This window comes from Crassostrea angulata, chromosome 9, assembly GCF_025612915.1.
Source record: "Crassostrea angulata isolate pt1a10 chromosome 9, ASM2561291v2, whole genome shotgun sequence".
Lineage (NCBI taxonomy): Eukaryota > Metazoa > Mollusca > Bivalvia > Ostreida > Ostreidae > Magallana > Magallana angulata.
The window spans coordinates 24,721,613-24,740,372 of NC_069119.1; the positions used below are offsets into that span (position 1 = coordinate 24,721,613).

Here is an 18,760-nt window from a genome sequence, read left to right on the forward strand (position 1 = left end):
AACATTTTAATGGCAATACAGATTACCTTAATTTCCAATGGGGGTCAAACGCAAGAATTAAAATGAAACATTAAAATTTGAACAAAACAGTCCTAAATGTTTAAAACATTAACTGTTTACAGCTATAGTCAATATTTTTATTAATGCAATGCACATTTTTAAAAGGTATTTATTGGCAATGAGCTTTTACCTTTTTTGAATAATCGCTATTGAAATCGTTAACAAAATTTTATTTTCGATGAATAATTTAGGTTTGAAAATGTGCTCTCGTAAGTAAAGTATATTTACTTGTACGGAAGTTTCCAAAAATTAAACAGTCCTCTTTTGTTTATTACATCATTTATTAATCGATTTCCTTTTTGTATAGATTTTTGATACATTTGGTAAAAAACATGAATATATTCTCACGTACTCAAAACAAATCTTACTTGCTGATGACATTTTCTTAAAGGCAACATGAATTTTTATCTAATAGTTTGAGCTCTTGTCCTTCTTGAAAAACTTCAAATGTATCGTTTATCACAAGGGGAAAATTATTACTTTTTCTATGTGCAGTCTGGCATAAATCAGTCAAATGCATGCGTTATTAAAGAGTTATCTGTAAAAAATTCGACAGAACATATGATACATTGTGGTTTGCAGTGTCTTGCTCTTTCACAATGTGTCGGAGTGGATATCATGGGAAACGAACCAAAACGTTGTCGACTTTTGTATGGATTTCCTGCTTTGATTCCAACAAATAAGACATCAGAGGAAACAGTCAGATATCAGAAGGTAAAATATACTTTCTTCTTTGATATATATGAATTGAATGCAATTTTTTTGTGATTTTAATAGTTTGATTAATTGATCTTTTATTTTGTTGTAGTTCAGGGGATTAACTATCGGTAATATACGTTTAAGATTCATGAAATTCCTGTAGCGTGTTATTAAAATATCAAACGACTTATTCATAATTATGTACATGTATGGATTGAAATAATTGTAATATAAATACGGTACAGTGTATAACTCAAAATTACTGTTTTGTTGAGGTGCATTGAATTTTACTCTGATAAATGGGACAATTAAGGGTGTGTAGTACTTAAATTAATGCAATTTTAGTTCGAAAACAACCATCTAATTGAAAATCAAAACGCTTTTCATGAAGTATGTTTAATGTAGTAAAAAAAGGTGTGAAAAATGAAAATGTGTATGTGTCATGTACAAGTATAGTATAGAGCTAAAAAGCAGAAAAGTTATATAACATTTTATTTTTTTTCTAAGAATAAAGTACTTTGATATCAAATTTTGGGACATGGCCGGTATCCTTTTACTTTACTAAAACATCAGAAAGTGTGCTCAGTACAAATGTTATAGTTTTCCTCAGCAAGATCACTTTATATTTGGAGCGCAGCGCCGGGGAATGAAGCGAACTCTAAGAACTACTAAAGGGTAAAAAAATAAGCTAAATCACGGATTTATTACGAATATTTTTTATCAGCATTCAAAAATGCTCTTTACATAATATTTCATGTAGTGCTATGACAAAAACGACCGACATTTAACTCATAATCTACGATTCCTTGAGGTTTGTAGACAAGTTTTGAGCAAAAGCTATGGTGCGACCCCGAATAATTTTTACATGCTTCCATTTCTTCATGTTGAGTCGAGATACTTAAGCAAAGGGAATAGATTTTGACTCATAACGCTTTAATAGTCTCGCGAAAAAAGTAGTATTTATCGTTTACACATTTGAACAAATTATACAAAAATCACATCTTACAGACTTGTCAATTCTTTTCAAAGGTAAAGAACTATATTAGAGAAAATCAAGTTAATTTTATGTTTTTTATGTTCATATTTTGTGATATATCAAAAGCTTTCGATAAGGTCTGGCATAAAGGTCTCATCTATAAATTACAAAAATATGGAATCAGAGGAGAAATCCTTGGATGGATAGAAAACTATATTACTGATAGAACACAAAAGGTTGTTATCGAGGGCTATTCCTCAGGAATTGAAACCACTAATGCAGGAGTACCCCAGGGGTCAGTGTTAGGACCCTTCCTCTTTCTTATATACATTAATGATATTGTTGAAAATATATGCAACAAAATAAGACTCTTTGCAGATGACACATCACTTTTTGTAATAGTTGATGATAATGATAATAATTCAGCTAAATCATTAACAGCTGATCTTGAAAAAATCAAACAGTGGTCTAATCAATGGCTGGTGGATTTTAATCCAAGCAAAACAATTAATGTTAACTTCTCCAGAAAGAAAAAAACCCATCCCCAGGTCTCTTTTGGTAACACTATAAACAATATCATCCAAAAAAATAATCATTGTCATTTAGGACTTACTTTGCAATCAAATGGGGGATGGTCACATCATATATCAAATATCTACGAAAAAGCATGCCAAAGATTGAACATGCTACGCATACTCAAATATAAAATAAATAGGGAATCTTTGATTAAAATTTACTTTGCATTTATTCGCCCTGTGTTAGAGTATGGTGATGTAGTCTGGGACAATTGTACAGATGAACAAAGTAATTTATTGGAAAGTATACAGATTGAAGCTGCACGAATAATTACTGGTCTTAGACGAAACTCATCTAAACAATACCTATATCAGGAATTAGGCTGGGAAACACTTAAGGAACGTAGAAGTAACCATAAATTAATATTATTGTTCAAAATATTAAACAATTATACCCCTGAATACTTATCTAATATTGTTGGTGAATGTTCCCCCCACATAATACCTACAATCTTCGAAACAATTTCATCTATCGCACACCTGTTGCAAGAACAACATCTTACTCCATCTACAATTATATTGTGGAACAATCTACCTCAAAATACAAAAAATATAACTACAGTTTCAGCATTTAAGAACAGCCTCAAAAATATTAATAGTAAAGAACTGTATATGCATAAATTATTTAACCATGGCAAAAGATTAGAAAATATTTGGCATTGTCAGTTGAGAAATAACAGTAGTAACTTAAATGCTGACCTTTATTCACACCACCTTATTGCTTCTCCACTATGTCAGAAGTGCTTTCTTGAAGTGGAAGACTCTAAACATTATTTCTTACACTGTCCATCATATGCCTCCCAAAGAAAATCTCTATTTGATTATATGAACGACAATTCCATACCAATCACAATTAAGAATCTACTTTTTGGAAGTGATAAACTAACATTTCAAAATAACCTACTATTATTTGATAAAATTCATTTTTACATAAAAAGTACAAACAGATTTAAATAAATGCATAGGTAAAAATATACACATTGTATAAAAAATGTATCAAAATGGGTACCACTGACTTTCCTTACACTCCTTTCTTTTCATTTTTTATTGCTTATTTGTTCTCCCCCTCCCCCTCCCACCCCATCCCCCCAAACTTTCCATTTTTTTTCTACTCTGTTATTAATTTTTGTTATGTTTTTATTACATGTTTTTTCTTTTCTTTCTGATTTTTTCCCTACATTACATATACTTTTTTATTTCCAACCTTAGCAATAAACCATTATTTTTCTATTTTTTTTTTTTATTTTCATTTTCCTATCATGAGCTATTTGTTTTATCTATTTTTTTGCACTGTACCTCCTTCCAATACTATTTACAATATTAATCTATTATACAAAATTCCATGGCAATATATATGTATATATATATATATATTATATATAATTATATAATTACTCATATTATACCTTGACTACAGGAGAGAACATAAATAGGCACTGTGCCTGCTGTTCAATCCAATTCAATGTATTTATATACTTGAATAAAATACTTATTAAATTAAATGTTTTTTGTAAGATTTTTTTTTTTAACTTAGAACTATTTAGAAATATTATCGTTCTGTCTGTCTGTCTGTTCGTCTCTCTTACTGATCTAGATTAGAATGTGGCATTTTGAAAGTAACACTTTTGGGTACATATGATTTTTAAATCACATTTTAAAATGTGCAGCCGTTCGCCCGTTTTCATGGTGACATTTTAAAGATAATATATAAGAGAAAATATGTCTTTAAAAATGTTATGATGATTGACAATCTCACAAAAATTGAATTCAATATGAAGAGTTCATTCTTCTCAAAATGTTATACTTGCATAACCATATACTGTTTTTCTCTTAAAAAGTCGTCATAAAACATACCTTTTTGTAGGAACGGATAATTTTTGCTCAGTGCAATTAACGAATGGTTTAATTGTAAATACCATATGTAATCAGGCAAATCATAAATGGATGGTAAGATTTTTTCTTTCTTTCTTTATATGTTTCTTTTTCTATCTATCTATCTATCTATCTATCTATCTATCTATCTATCTATCTATCTATCTATCTATCTATCTATCTATCTCCATTAATTATTGTGCAAAAAATATCATACACCTAATTAAAAAAACAGTTTATATTATGTTTGGTTTGATCAATTGTTTTGTAAAAAGCTCATTCAGAGACGGTTTGATGGATCACAACTTTTTTTTAAAAACTGGGCAGACTATGAAGACGGCTTTGGATCTAGAGAGTTGGAGTTCTGGTTAGGTAAGATACTTGATAGAAAAAATAAAACAAATATTCAATATGTATTGTCATTTATTCTTATAGAAGAACAAAAAAAAATCATAATATAAGGTATTGTTTACGTGTTTTACTTTATCTTAATTTCTAATTATTCATTTTTTCAAAATTCCTAAAGCTTTAATAGGATTTTTTAATTCATTGTCGTTCCCGAGACAAATAATTAAAAATTCTTCTCTAAAATTAACATATTCATCATTTCATGTGTTTATGTTTAGGTAACCGAAACATCCATGAATTAACAAATGATGGTTACACATATCTTAGAATCGAATTGATGGACCATGACTGTGTTTGGAAATATGCAGAGTATTCATACTTTAATGTTGAATCTGGCAGCTCTAAATATAGACTGCATGTAGATGGATATTCTGGAAATGCAGGTATACACACCCACAGACCCAAATACGCACACGTTCTTTCTCTTTTTCTTTCTTTTCTGTTTCTTTCTCTATTTCTCTCTCTGTCTGTCTCTGTCTGTTTCTCTCTCTCTCTCTCTCTCTCTCTCTATTTTTCTCTCTCTGTCAGTCTCTGTCTGTTTCTTTCTCTCTTTTCTTTTTTCTCTTACCATTAAATTTAAAAAAATAAGAAAGATAATGCAGGCTAAACAATATCAAGATTTCATAATGTATTAATATATATCTAAAAGAATAAAGTGTTACATGCACGCATTGTAATGATGATGAAGAATGAAGAATAAAAACTTCTAATCTTAAAAAACTGTCAGTGGTACATGAACAACTTTTTTTTGAGACTACCCTGTACATTGTATGTTTATGATATAGTCTTATAGATAATGATATTGATCTTACCTTATACGAAAGCAAAATGCAAGATGGTAAGATTTTATCAAATTGATCCTTTCACATGTAATTATTTTTTAATGTATTTTGTGAACCTTTCGTGAATGTGTAAGTAATAAATAGCTTCTTCCTTAAACCAAATGTGTATTTTAAAGAGGTATTGAGTATAATGTGGTGATCGTAATTCTACTGTTAGGTCAAAGTTTTCAACGTTTGGAAAATAGTCGATTAATTACAGTTTCGTTGAATTAGAACAGACATTCGCAAACGAATTTAAATGAACGATATTTTACAGGAGACAGTATGCGGTACCATGACGGAATGTTCTTTACTACGTACGACAATGACAATGATTATAAAGGATATAACTGTGGATCAAGATGGCGCGGAGGGTGGTGGTACAAATACTGCCACAAGGCAAATCTTAATGGAGAGTACGGAAACACAAATTATTCCGAAGGGATCAACTGGTATTATTGGAATGGCTTCTATTACTCAATGAAAGAAGTCAGAATGATGGTTCGAAAACAATAGGAATCAAATCTTTAAAGACTTTATGAACAAATCGAGGATCATTCTTATCCGGGTTCTTTTTTTACCTAGGACTATTTTTGTACATGAACAATGATTTGTGTATTTAAAAGTTGAATGTTTCAAATTGTGTTAATGTTTAGTTTTTTTTCCTTATAACTTAAAATAATTAGAATAAAATTCAGTCAGACTCATTCTCCTTATATAGGATATGTCCACTCTTTCGAGTCATATCTCGAACATTTAAAAATCATACATTTTCATTTACTTTTTTTTTTTAATTTTCCATCTTGCAACAATAAAAATTATAAATGATTGTTATTATGTTAATGAATGTGTCTTCTCGTTATCAAACACATTTGATAATGCGAAATTAATAAGATTTCTACACAGTCATATCATATTAGCGAATGATAGCATTGTGTAATTTAAATTGAACTTAAACCTGTAGATGAAGATAGCGTGGAAAATAATGGTTTAAGGAATGTCACAAGGCACATCTTATCATTCCCATTCCCCCCCGAAGGGTTCAATTAAAATAACTTGTAACGTTTGTATTACTCAATAAATGAAGTCATGATGATGGTCCGAAAGCCCATAAGTTTAGAGCGATAGAAAATGCAATAGTCGACGGGGGGGGGGGGGGGCTATCTTTGAAATTATTTAGCTAGTAGATTTTAAATTCCTGAGAAACTTTTTTTATGATCCGAACCTTCATTCTAGGCAATTTGATGTTTCCCATTAGCAAATTGCTAACATGAGTGGACGTGTATTCTCTAATCTTATTATAAACCATATTCTTGAATTTGATATTTACATAATGTAAGACAATTTACAAAACTTTTTTTAAAAATTGCATATTTTAAGTAGTTTTAAAATACAAAGCAGCTGAAACTAAACCTGTTGTACCAAAAAGCATATTTTAAGGCGTTTAACTGTAGATTGGCTATGCCATCTGACACTTATGGAGTAAATAAGCTCCTTTGTTACGTGTAGTTATCTTATGGTCGAATATCATTTAATTAAAACTAACTTAAATTTTACAATGTTGGTAAATGTAACCTTTTTCATTATAGATATACATATATGACAGTTAACGTCCTTATAATAATTGTGATTTTTTCTTATTGTTTGCAAAAATGGATCATGTGCAATTATAAAAGGATGAAGGACTTTATAAATCTTCCCCTGTGTTGGTTTCCGTACCGAGCAAGATTTATTAGGTATTACCTGAATAATTTTTTGGGGAAATCGTTTAAAGGATGAAGATAACTTATAATGATAATAATGTTAATACATAAAGGTTAATTAAATAGCCAATAATATCTACATGTATAACGTGAACTGTGCTACATTATGACGTGAGGATGGTGGTACAAATACTGTCACGAGGCAAACTGAAATGGATAGTATGGAAAACCGAAACCATCCAATGGCATTGATTGTAACCCATGGAAAGGATTTTACTACTCAATGAAGGAATTCAGAAGTGTGGTCCGAAAACATGGGGACTAGTTTAATCCCTGAAAATTTCCAACTCTTAGAAATCTAAAGTAAACTTGTTTTCCTTTTTTAACATATTTGTTGTTGTCTTGCATATATGTTAATAAACGGTTGTTTAGATATTAAAAATTAATATAAAAAATATGCTTTGAAATATTTCATTTAATAAATAGTTCCAATAGCAGATTTTGGAATGCATGTGTTTATGAAATTATTTTTACGAAAAATCTTTAAGAATCAACTGAAAATGGTCAACAAATAAATGTGTTTAATTTCTTACATTATTTCAATCCTAAAACCTGTAGGTTGCTCATGTGAATGATTTAGAACTATTGATGTCATAATTCCGAGAAAAAAAGTGTTCATTCATTTCTTGTTAAATAATATCAGTGCACACATGTAAATCTAATGTGTTTATCATATTAGCTTGAAGTTCAATTTCTTGTAATTATAAAAAAATACAGCTAGAATCTGCGAGTAGACATGCAAACACCCTCAGATATACAATACTGTATATTATCATATGTTAAATTGATTATATTTCAATTGATGTATTTGAACCAATTAATTAATGTCACTCAACAAGATAAGATTCTTTCAACGTTTTAAAATAGGTGTTCACTTTATATGTTCTGATACATGTACATATGATCCAAAATAATTCCAAAACGGTAATTTTAGCTAAACATTTCGTTCTTTCCTAACCAATGACAGGTAAAAAGCTGGCAAATATTGATGCATCTACAGGAATATATTTGGTTGATCAATCTCATAGATGGCAATGCAGTCACGTGCTGTGTTAAAACTAATGAAAGTGTGGAATTTTAGTCCAAGTCTATGCCTGTAATAAAAGTCATGCACATGTCATAAATAATTGATATAATGAGTATAACAAGTAAATGAAAAAAAAATCTAGCCGCAAGATAAGAAAGCAATGTGTGATAAACAGTCAAGTGCTAGATTCTGCCGAGTGAATGGCTTCTGTGCATATAATTTGATATAATATGGTTTATTATCTTGATACCTACACGTACAACATTCTGACCGCGCTGTGTACAAATTCAAAAAAGTAATCTATCAATATATACGTGTTTCAGGCACTTGCTGTTTATACTAATTGTGTAATTTGAACGTCCTTTTAAAAAAACAAATTTGACTGAAATGACAGATATAAATTGTGTTGCCAAAAATATATTTTTGAAAATCATATTATGACAATAAGTAAAATCTTACTGTTAAACATTTATATCCACTTTGGTATATTCACCAACACAAGTGTTAACGTTTGACAAAATGATAAAAAAAAAATCAAATGAATCCTAGAAAATAAATACTGCTTTAACTTACATCTGTGCTTGGATATATCTTTCTTAAATACGAAAAACTGCGTATACGGTAAATCTTTATTGTTGATCAATACGTTTTCATAGAAAAACAACAACAAATTTCTTTAACATTAAATGATCATTCCTGGAACTCGACTAATTTTTACTTCATAGACGAAAAAAGTCAAGGTGTGACAAATACAGCAAGTTTTGTTTTATTCAAGCTGACATATATTCACAAACATACATTATTTTCCTATAAATCTGACTAATAATTGTTACACTTATCGTTACACACTCTTTATATAAGTTCAAATGCCTCTCATTCGTGTATTTTAATAACCCGAACACTGTGCCTTGTGCGCGTATATTTGTTAAAGCGTGTTTTAAAAAATGACAATCACTGCTCTAGTAATGAAAATCAAAAAAATCAAGGCTAACCTGTTTCTAAAAAGAATGGTAACCAGTTCTGTTCTTACACTGCAATACACTTAATGCTTTTTTTAGTCAATGCGGGTTTAATAAATATCATACTCCTCTGGAATATTAATCAACGTGATAAAAACCAGCAATAATTGTTTAATTAGATGCAATTTGTGACAAATTGATATAAACATATAAAATTAAATGTTAAATACCATCTTACAACTAATTAAATTTATTTAGTTTTGTACCTTCAGGTAGAAGTCAATGTTACAGTAGCACCAAACAGAGTGAAATACGCGAAATTTCCTTGATTGAGAGTAATGTTATAACCATGTTATTACTAAGAATAGGATTATTAATTGCTGTAAAGCAAGAAGAAGAATCAAAGTACTGAAGTACTGACGGGAGTTGATTTTATCGATTATTATTCATTTTAAAATCAACGATATGTTACTTTGCTTGGCAAGTTGTTGATAATCTGTCTTTGAATTACGCACATTTCAATAATATGAATTCTCGGACTTTTCCGACAAGAATTTTGAGAAAAACCCCGTATGAATCGTGTTGTGTAATGATTAAAGATAGAATTGATTCCATCAAACTATGTATAAGTAATCGAAATATTCCAAAAAATGTATGGATTCAAGCAATAGTGAACTCTCGTCTCGTTCAACCAGATGATCGGCTGTCTCCGTTAATCTCCAACAGACAGGAATGTTCACCAGGTCACGTGATAGCTTGATGACGCGACCTCTTAATATAGAATGACTCTCTGCTTGTCGGAGATTGACGGAGACAGCCGATGGTTGAACGAGACTTTATTGAACTCTGGCGTATAAATATATACGATTGCATAAAATATCTAAATTGTTCGTACTATTTAACACCTGACTATTTTCAAGGTATTCATAAATAAGGTTCTTAAAAACCAATGCTTCAAGATACATAACATCGAATTTATCGATTATTTTCAAGAACTTAATCTTGTCAGCGGTGATGATTTGTGCTTAGGTCCAAACACTGTTTCACTTTCGGTTTGCCAGAGTAACTGCATAGGAGAGTTGATTAAAATCAACTCCCAAAAATCAATATAAACTTAATTAAACTGTGTCAGATCCTGAATCCCACAAGCTTTAGCTAAGAAATCTAGTCGCCATTTTATGTCCTGAAAACATTTAAGTAATAGTTGCTACAACAAAGATAGTTTGCCAATCAACCTAAGTAATCCACTTATACATGTACCTATACGAAACAGGTAGCTTCCACAAATCACACCAACTAGATTGGGACAATGACTCTCCAGTTATGACAAAGACAGGGATATTTTCGAAATATTTTAAGGACTCCATTCTTTTTAACATTTTAATATTCAGACATGTTAGAAGCTTATTAGATGTGGAGTATGATACATGTAGACGTTTTTGAAATAATTTCCATTTGTATTTTTAACGCAAAAAGAAGACATCCTCAATAAAAAAAAAAAATATTGTATACATGCACACACACTAGGTTTTCTGCTCTTTTCTGCCAAAATGTGCATTTGAATATCTCATAAATATCACATCGGATACTAAATGCTTTATACATTCATATGTATACATTCACTGCAAATTACAGCTTTACATGTATATTTACATTCTCTTAGTGTGTTACCCTCTTTTTCATTATGGTAATTCCTACATGCATGAAGAGACATAAATCTACCCTAGCCAAAGGACAAACTAGCTGTTGGTGTTGAAATAGAGACATTTTACATCGTTCATTGCTTTGTTATGTTCTTTATTCATGAATATTTTAAAATCAGTTACCCGGAAACCTAGGTTTGTTTTGTTTTTGTCTTTTTTGTTCTGTTTTGTTTTCGGTTTTTTAGGGGGGGTGTTTTTTTTCGACTTGTTATTTTTTTTACTGTATATTCAAACTGAGTAAATTGATTTTATCAGTAATTTCATGCTACAGATTTTCGAACGAGAGGAATTGACTTTTGCTGGTTGTTTTGTATTTATGTTAAGTATACATGCAATTTATATGCCTGCAATATTTTTTACACCCAATTAAAGCTGGCATGAATTCATAAAAGCATTTAATGCCATATTAGTTTCGATCGCTCCTCTTCTGCCACTGGGGTATATATACCGGTTGAGAAAGTTACGGTCGGTTGCTTTCCGATCGAGGCATTCACGTTGCACGGACTTCTAAATGTATGAACTACACATTGTAGTAAAATGTAGTAATAAAGAATAAAGAAATGTAGTAATAAAGAATAAAGAAAACAACAATCAATGAAATACAAAATATACATATATATATATGCTGCCTTACTTCGCATGCACATCGAACTCGTGTGTCGTTCATACAGAGTGCATAACGTCTGCATCTTCTTGAAAACCCCGGCGACACTACATCCAACGTAGTTGCTAAATGATAGTAATCCAAGAAAGTAACAACGTTTCCATCCATTCCTACAAAAACTTCCCGTTTCTAAAATCTATGCGATAATTGACATTGCTCGATCTGCCACAGTGTGTGGTTTGCGCATGTGCGATGTTATAACATACACAGGAAAACGGTCTACAATTATCGAGGAATTTTGGAAGTGTCTGTTTTTGTTTCGTCGTTTATTGGATATATCTTGCCAGTGTAGTGGTTATGATAATATTTTTGTTCAAATCGCGTTATTACAAGTCTTTTCGTCCAAGGTAACGTGTTCGGGTGTATGAAATTCCTGAATGCCCTGAAGCATGAATAGTGCGTTCGGCCTTATAGGGGGGGGGGGGGGGGTGCAGCGATGAGCAGAACAATAGAAATCGATAACTAATACGGCGGTAGTCGGAGTTAGAAGGGAAATAATGTGTATTGAACTTGTATCGAGCATATAAAACTTACGAAATGATGACTTTGATCGAGACTGTTGATAATCTTGCTTTATCAACGTGTTTGTCAGTAACTTGTCTCGTTTAATGTGCAACCAATCGATATTGAATTGGAATAAGGCACATTAGTTTCATTAATCGTAGCTTTAAAACTCTGTGTCGTATTTGAAAAATCTAGAATAATATACATGTAAATGTATAAGTTTAACACTTATTTAAGAGGAATCTACAATTTTTAATTTCATTTTTTAAAACAATTACATGAATGTGGAGTTACATGTATACTGTGAGGATATGTGTATTTATTTTTCATTATTATTAAAAGAAACTGTTGTTGAAAAATGCTAATGGGGAAAGGATAGGTAGTTTTTGACCACACTTAATCTATCGCGAACTTAATAATGCTCATAAAAAGCGTACAGCATATCAACAAGTTCGTGAAAACACGAATAACGTCGTGTTTATTTGATAAAAATATTTTTTTCAAGTTTTGATAGAAAATCAAATAACTGTTGATATCAATTTTTGTGGATTTGTTTCCCCTGAAAAGCTTTTAGAAAATGTTAATATTAATCACGCTTCAGTACATTTAAAGGTATCTTGAATACTACCTAACGTAAAAATAAATTGCTTGTGCCAAATTGAAATGATGCATTAACACTTGAACCAAACAACTTAAACTGTTTAAAAAAGCATTTAAAGTAAACATGTGTCTCTTTCCTTCGAATGAAACTCCCATTACCTTAAACGCTGTTTATTGTCTAGTATGAATTCACTCATGTTCTGGTGAAATTTACTTATACTCAAATTGATGTTAAACAGTACCTCATTAAATATGAATCTTTTTATGTTAAGTGTACATTTTTATGCAAAAAAAAAATACAATAGAAAGATTCTAAAAGCTAAAGTGTCTACATTTTTTTTTTGAATTATTTATTAAGGTCTTCCGTTTCATACGGAAGACCTTGTACTGATTCTGATGGTAATTCTTCATTATTGGTATTCTTCTTCTAGACGTTTTTTAAACCTTAATAACTTTTTTTGTTTGTCATCCGATTTCATTCAAATTGTTCAAATTGTCAGGGTGTATTGTAAATTAAATTTAGTTTTTAAGAAATAAAAAGATGAGAAATCGTAACATTCCCCGTTTTTAAAATGTTTAGGGGTATTCGTTTCCGGACAAAGGCTCTGAAATGGTTCGTAGCAAATAATCCAAAGTTAGAAATCTTTAAAATTGACAATTTGACTTAAGATTTCTCCAATTGCACCACTTGAATTATATAATCGAAATCTATGTTTTGGAAATTGCTAACTCATATTTTTGCTTCGTATTTTTTTTTTAGTTTGAAATTGTTCTATAGACAAGTTTAGAGTATCACAAAAGCTATGGTGCGACTCCGTATAATTTTTTCATGCTTCCGTTCCTTCATATTGAGTCGAGATTCGTAAGCAAAGGAAATAGATTTTGACGTATGACGTTAGAATAGTCTCGCGCAATATTTTCAGCAAAAAAAGTAGTATTTATCGTTTACACATTTGATCAAATTACATGTATACACAAATCATATTTTACAGACTCGTCAATTCTCTTCAGAGGTAAAGAAAGATATAAGAGAGAATCAAGTTTATTTTGTAAGATGTTTAATTTTTAACTTAGAAATATTTAGAAATATTATCGTTCTGTCTGTCTGTCTGTTCGTCTCTATTACATATCTAGATTAGAATGTGACATTTTGAAAGTAACACTTTTGGGTATATGATTTTTTAAATTACATTTTAAAATGTGCAGCCGTTCGCGCGTTTTCATGGTGACATTTTAAAGATAATAGATAAGAGAAATTATGTCTCTAAAAATGTTATGATGATTGACAATCTCACAAAAATTGGTTCCTCCTCCTCTGAAAGGAATACATTCTCAAAATAAGGACAACTTTCACGGTCTGCCATATAAGCACCTCAAATGGACTGGATGACCTTGGGGCTGACTTCTACTTCCTCTGTTGGTCGTCTAGACAGGCCGTCTGCATCAGCGTTGTTTGTACCCTTCCTTTGATTGAAAACTGGAAGTTACTGAGGGCTGCTAACCAACGGTGGCCTGTAGCATCAAGCTTCGCGGTGGTTAAGACATAGGTGAGTGGGTTGTTGTCAGTTACCACATCAAACTTGTTGCCATAGAGATAGTCGTGAAATTTATCGGTGACAGCCCATTTTAGCGCAAGGAATTCTAGCTTTTGAGCTGGATAATGTCTTTCACTGTTCCGCAACCCACGACTTGCATAAGCAATTACTCTCTTCTCACCATTCTGTCTCTGGTACAACACAGCACCCAAACCAGTACTAGATGCATCTGTGTGAAGGATAAAAGGCTGGTCAAAGTCAGCATAGGCAAGGATAAGTGATGACATCAATTTCTCCTTGATGCACTCAAACGCCTTGGATTCCTCATCGCCCCATTTCCATGCTATTGGTGAATGTTATTTAGGACATATTCAGAATAATACGAGAATGAATATTTTGTTTCATCCGGAATTGTAATAAATTAAGCAGAAAGGCATTTATATGTTTCGACCGGCTTTTCCTCTGCCAGTGTGTATAAACATAACATCATAATGTTATGATGATTGACAATCTCACAAAAATTGAATTCAATTTGAAGAGTTTATTGTTCTCAAAATGTTATATTTGCATAACCATATACTTTTTTCTCTTAAAAAGTCGTCATTAAACATACCTTTTTGTAGGAACGGATAATTTTTGCTCAGTGCAATTAACGAATGGGTTAATTGTAAATACCATATGTAATCAGGCAAATCATAAATGGATGGTAAGATTTTTTTCTTTTTCTTTCTTTATTTCTTTATTTTTTTCTATCTATCTATCTATCTATCTATCTATCTATCTATCTATCTATCTATCTATCTATCTATCTATCTATCTATCTATCTATCTATCTCCATTAATTGTTGCGAAATTGATATCATACACCTACTCATAAACACAGTTTATATTTTGTTTGGTTTGTTCAATTTTTTTGTAAAAAGCTCATTCAGAGACGGTTTGATGGATCACAACTTTTTTTAAGAAACTGGGCAGACTATGAAATCAGCTTTGGATCTAGAGAGTCGGAGTTCTGGTTAGGTAAGATACTTGATAGAAAAAAATAAGCAAATATACAATATGGTAAACCTTAAAGTAAGAAGATAATGTATTGTCATTTATTCTTATAGGAGAACAAAAAAATCATAATATAAGGTGTTGTTGACGCGTTTTACTTTATCTTAATTTTTCTTAACCATATTTTCAAAATCCTTCAAGCTTTAATCAGATTTTTAAATTTATTGTCGTTCATGAGAAAAATAATTAAAAATTCCTCTCTAAAATTAACATGTTCATCATTTCATGTGTTTTTGTTTAGGTAACCGAAACATCCATGAATTAACAAATGATGGTTATACATATCTTAGAATCGAATTGATGGACCATGACTGTGTTTGGAAATATGCAGAGTATTCATACTTTTATGTTGAATCTGGCAGCTCTAAATATAGACTGCATGTAGATGGATATTCTGGAAATGCAGGTATACACACCTACAGACCCAAATACGCACACAATCCCTCTCTTTCTCTTCTTTTCTGTTTCTTTCTATATTTCTCTCTCTGTCTCTTTTTCTTTCTCTATTTCTCTCTCTGTCTCTGTTTCTTTCCCTCTTTTCTTTTCTCTCTCTACCATTAAATTAAAAAAAAAAATAATAAAGATAATGCAGGCTAAACAATATCAAGATTACATTATATATTAATATATATCTAAAAGAATAAACTGTTACATGCACGTATTGTAATGATGCTGAAGAATGAAAAAAAAAACTTCTAATCTTAAAAAACTGTACATGTCAGTGCTACATGAACAACTTTATTTTGAGACTACCCAGACATTGTATGTTTAGGATATAGTCTTATAGATAATGACATTGACCTTACCTTATACGAAAGCAATTGCAAGAGGGTCAGATTTGATCAAAGTGATCCTTTCACATGTAATTATTTTTTAATGTATTGTGTGAACCTTTCGTGAATGTGTAGGTAATAAATAGAAAACTTCTTCCTTAAACCAAATGTGTATTTTTAAGAGGTATTGAGTAAAATGTGGTGATCGTAATTCTACTGTTAGGTCAAAGTTTTCAACGTTTGCAAAATAGTCGATTAATTACAGTTTCGTTGAATTAGAACAGAAGTTCGCAAACGAGTTTAAATGAACGATATTTTACAGGAGACAGTATGCGATACCATGACGGAATGGTCTTTACTACGTACAACAATGACAATGATTATGAAGGATATAACTGTGGATCAAGATGGCGCGGAGGGTGGTGGTACAAATACTGCCACAAGGCAAATCTAAATGGAGAGTATGGAAACACAAATTATTCCGAAGGGATCAACTGGTTTTATTGGAAAGGCTTCTATTACTCAATGAAAGAAGTCAGAATGATGGTTCGAAAACAATAGGAATCAAAACTTTAAAGACTTTATGAACAAATAAAGGATCATTCTTATCCGGGTTTTTTTTTTTTACCTAGGACTATTTTTGTACTTGTACAATGATTTGTGTATTTAAAAGTGTCATGTTTCAAATTGTGTTAATGTTTAAAAATGATACATTTTCATTTACTTTTTTTTTTTAAATTTTCCATCTAGCAACAATAAAAATTATAAATGATTGTTATTATGTTAATGAATGTGTTTTCTCGTTATCAAACACATTTGATAATGCGAAATTAATAAGATTTTTACACAGTCATATCATTTTAGCGAATGATAGCATTGTGTAATTTAAATTGAACTTAATCCTGTAGATGAAGATAGCGTGGAAAATAATGGTTTAAGGAATGTCACAAGGCACATCTTATCATTACCATTTCCCCCCGAAGGGTTCAATTAAAATAACTTGAAACGTTTGTATTACTCAATAAATGAAGTCATGATGATGGTCCAAAAGCCCAAAAGTTTAGAACGATAAAAAATGCATTTGTCGAGGGGGGGGGGGCTATCTTTGAAATTATTTAGCTAGTAGATTTTAAATTCCTGAGTAACTTTTTTTATGATCCGAACCTTCATTGTAGGCGTTTTGATGTTTTTCTTATTAGCAAATTGCTAACATGAGTGGACGTGTATTCTCTAATCTTATAATAAACCATATTCTTGGATTTGATATTTAAGACAATTTACAAAACTTTTTTTAAAAATTGCATATTTTAAGTAGTTTTAAAATACAAAGCAGCTGAAACTAAACCTGTTGTACCAAAAAGCATATTTAAAGGCGTTTGACTGTAGATTGGCTATGCCATCTGCCACTATTGGAGTAAATAAGCTCCTTTGTTACGTGTAGTTATATTATGGTCGAATATCATATAATTAAAACTAACTTAAATTTTACAATGTTGGTAAATGCAACCTTTTTCATTATAGATATACATATATGACAATTAACGTCCTTATAATAATTGTGATTTTTTCTTATAGTTTGCAAAAATGGATCATGTGCAATTTTAAAAGGATGAAGGACTTTATAAATCTTCTCCTGTGTTGGTTTTCGTACCAAGCATGATTTATTAGGTATTGCAGAAATAATTTTTGGGGGAAATTGTTTAAAGGATGAAGATAACTTATAATAATAATAATTTTAATACATAAAGGTTAAATAGCCAATAATAACTACATGTATTACGTGAACTGTGCCAAATCTTGACGTTGGGATGGTAACAAATACTGTCACGATGCAAACTGAAATGGATAATTTGGAAAAACCGAAACCTTCCAATGGCATCGATTGGAACCTATGGAAAGGACTTCACTACTCAATGAAGGAATTCAGAAGTATGGGGCGAAAAAATGGAGACTAGTTAAATCCCTGAAAATTTCCAACTCTTCGAAATCTAAAGTAAATTTTTTTTGTTCTTTTTTTTCTTTTTTTACATATTTCTTGTTGTCTTGCATATTTGTTAATTAACGGTTGTTTGTATATTAAAGATTAATATAACAAAATATGCTTTGAAATGTTTTATTTTTTGTTTGTATATTAAAGATTAATATAACAAAATATGCTTTGAAATGTTTCATTAAAATAAATAGATCCAATAGCAGATGTTGGAATGCATGTATTTATAAAATTATTTTTACGAAAAATCTTTTAGAATCAACTGAAAATGGTCAACAAATAAATGTGTTTAATTTCTTACATTATTTCAATCCTAAAACCTGTAGGTTGTTCAAGTGAATGATTTATAACTATTGACGTCATAATTCCGAAAAAAAAAGTGTTCATTCATTTTTTGTTAAACAATATCAGTGCACACATGCAAATCTAATGTGTTTATCACTTCATATATTTCGGAATTAGCTTCAATTTCTTGTAATTATAAAAAAAAATACAGCTAGAATCTGCGAGTAGACATGCAAACACCCTCAGATATACAATACTGTATATTATCATATGTTAAATTGATAATCTTTCAATTGATGTATTTTGAACCAATCAATTAATGTCACTCAACAAGTTAAGATTCTGTCAACGTTTTAAAATAGGTGTTCACTTTATATCTTCTGATACATGTACATATGATCCAAAATAATTCCAAAACGGTAATTTTAGCTAAAATTTTCGTTCTTTTCTTACCAATGACAGGTAAAAAGCTGGCAAATATTGATGCATC

At 30.6% G+C, this 18,760-nt stretch overlaps 1 pseudogene; it reads left to right on the plus strand.

Moving 5' to 3' along the window:
• The first annotated feature begins 456 nt into the window (after window positions 1-456).
• Window positions 457-16,556, plus strand: LOC128162221 (fibrinogen-like protein 1; annotated as a pseudogene).
• Window positions 16,557-18,760: the final 2,204 nt, after the last annotated feature.